Source organism: Agrilus planipennis, unplaced genomic scaffold (genome assembly GCF_000699045.2).
Source record: "Agrilus planipennis isolate EAB-ADULT unplaced genomic scaffold, Apla_2.0 scaffold155, whole genome shotgun sequence".
Lineage (NCBI taxonomy): Eukaryota > Metazoa > Arthropoda > Insecta > Coleoptera > Buprestidae > Agrilus > Agrilus planipennis.
The window spans coordinates 84,742-87,759 of NW_020439161.1; positions in this window are offsets into that span (position 1 = coordinate 84,742).

A 3,018-nucleotide genomic window follows, 5' to 3' on the forward strand; every position below is an offset into this window, starting at 1 on the left:
TGGCCTCCGAAAAGTCCCGATCTCACACCTGATTATTTTTTATGGAGATATCTTAAAGGGAAGGTGTATGCAAAGAAACCACGATATGGCCGCTGTTTCCAGAGAGATGGGCATATGCATGACGGTTAATTTCCGTTTTCGGAGTGCCAGCAGCGGGAGGGTCAACATTCAGACATCATCTTTGGCACTTTACTTTCCAAAACTTTGGGTAAAAATTAACAAAAAATATTTCTTTTAAAGTGAAACTTTTATTACATCGCCTCAATTTTTTTTTTCCATCTAACGCATGTCGCATTACAGCCGGCCGCGGAGTAGGGGTAAAAGTGAAACGCGCTAGGCAGAACAGCTGAGGCCAATATGGCGGCGCCCATGTCTCGCATGAGCTAACCGTGCAGCATTTATATTCTCACTCATTCGTGCAAGTGCTCCGCGGTATTTGTGTCTTTTAATCGCGAGCTAGATATCTTGTCTACTATTGATTTCCCATTATCATTCCCATTTTCCAATCATTAAGATAAGATTAAGAACGCGATTTTAATTTTAATACCCTAAATCGAATAATTTTCCAAAAATTTACAGTTAAATACCTACAATCCGAAAAGTTTCACTTTTATCGTGAACAAAACACACAATTGCTTTTTTTACAATATTTTTTGACTCTTAATCACGCTGCTTTACTCACCACGCGATTTCCTCTTCTATTTAGTTAACACCCTTCAAAATTCATTTTAGAAACTCCCTGTATATGCAGAACCGAAAGTATTTTCGATAGCTAAAGAATATGCCCAATGAATGCTTTTGTTTGATTGCGTAGGACATACATGGCGAACTGTTTTTGTCCTCGGGCCGGATTGGAAAAAAAAATATTTTCACTGGGCGGGCGAAATATTAAAATTGAAAAATGCTAAGCAAAATACTTATTTCTTTAAGTAATTATTCTATCGAGTACATCAGATGTGTATAAAAATTTTACTTATTTATAAAGGAATCTTTTTTACTTCTTCTGCAAAAGAAATGCAAATATAAAAAAATTGTTGGCAGGTCACATATATAAATTAATTACACTGTAGTAGGGGTGATTAATCCTCTCGATATTCATTCATGCCCGTTTGCACCGACGTAAATAAGTACTACTTAGCGTTAAGTAATTCTTAAAAGACGGAATTGGTTTGCACCGCAAGTTAAGTCGCGCTTAAGAATCGAAACAAATGCGTATCTTTAAGCACAGGATGTTCCTGACTTAAGCATTGCTTAAGCCTGTCTTAACAATTTCGGCAGTAGTTCGGCATTTTTCGCCGTAAGAAAATAACATCGTTATAGTAAAGAGGTTATTATCATGTTACTATTAAATAATAAAATAAACAATATAATAATTATTAAATTAAATTATCATTAAATGGAAGTTGGTGTGTGTTATCATTTATGTTATTGTATTGCAATGTACGGATTATTTACATTCCAAGAGTAGTAATTAGTATCTGATGATATATTAGAAATTTGAAAATGTACACAATTTAACTGGAGTAGTGATAAGAACGCCAATAGCTAATCATTAGTAATAGAAGGTGAACTAATAATATACAATAATAGTACGTTTTATCAGAAGTTTGGTTTTTATTGAAAATAAACACTTTTAGATTACACTTAAGAGTTCATTTTGGCAGTTGGCGTTAACAGTTAAACTCCTGTAGTACTGCTTTTAGTTGGAAAAGGTTTGTTTATACGAAATTCAGAAGAAAATTGTCTCTACACTATACCAATTACAACTAAAAATTGTTTCTAACACCATATCACTAATATATATACAAACTAAAACACAACAAAACCTAACAAAACACAAATAATTACAAAAACAAAAACGTATAAAAGCAGAAAAAGGCGGCAAACAACACTTCACGACACCAGATGTTACTTAACGGACACAATAAATTTGAAACTTCTCGACCATTCTGCACAAAAAAACCCTACAAATTACTAAATTTTACCGCTGTTGCCAAACCATCAACAACTAAGTACTACTTATTTAAGTTGCAGGTAGACAGCGTACGGTGCAAACGAATTGGAAGTTAAGTAAGACTTAAGCTTATGCAGTACTTTGTTAAGTCTGCCTTAGTAAGACGTCGGTGCAAACGGGCATCAGTGCCTATGTGGAGGGTATTTTTAAGGACCACCCGTATTCGGGACCCAACTGAGACATCCCCAGATAAAATATAAAAGTTCATTAATAAATGAATAATTTCAATCTAAATTGCAAATAAAATACACGCAGATCAAAATAACTGCGGATAGGTATATCATTTTGTTAATAAACGATTAGGTAAACAAAAAGGAAATTCGGAACATATTTTTTTTCTTTATGTATGTATTTCATTTATTTACTGATGAAATAGTTAATCGAAAACCGCGTATGCTATCGCAGCGTCATCTGTGACGATAGATATATGTTACTTTGTAGTTCTTATAGTAGTAAATAAATACGTTTTTTGGTCAATCTCGACGACTGTGTATTGTATTTTTTAAAATCAAAGGTAAACTAATTAAAATACTAATCAGTAAATCCAATATTTACCTTACTAATAAAATTAAAATGTTCCTTCCTGTTTTATTTCCTCTTATTTCGTTCATTTTCAATCTTTCTAGCTTTCTTTTTTGTTGTGTGCTTTCTTTCGATGCTACAAGATATTCGCGTCTCTCTGATTATAAGTTGGCACACGTCAGTACGATTACTGGAATTTCACAACTCTTGTCATTTCGTCAACAATTCGTTTAAATGTTTTATGTCACATACAGTTTTTTTCCGATACTCCTCATTAAAATTTCGCACCAAACGGACGAGAAAACCTACAAGACCGTCCCGCCAGATCTCGAAAAGCACGTGTATCACACACGAGCCTTCTTCGACCAGTATCTTAGTAAAAACAATGAGAACGTTTTTATGTACTTGCCTGCCTATTATTTCGAGCCAATAGTTATTTTTTATTGAGTGTAATAATATAATAAAAATTATATTCAACAAAT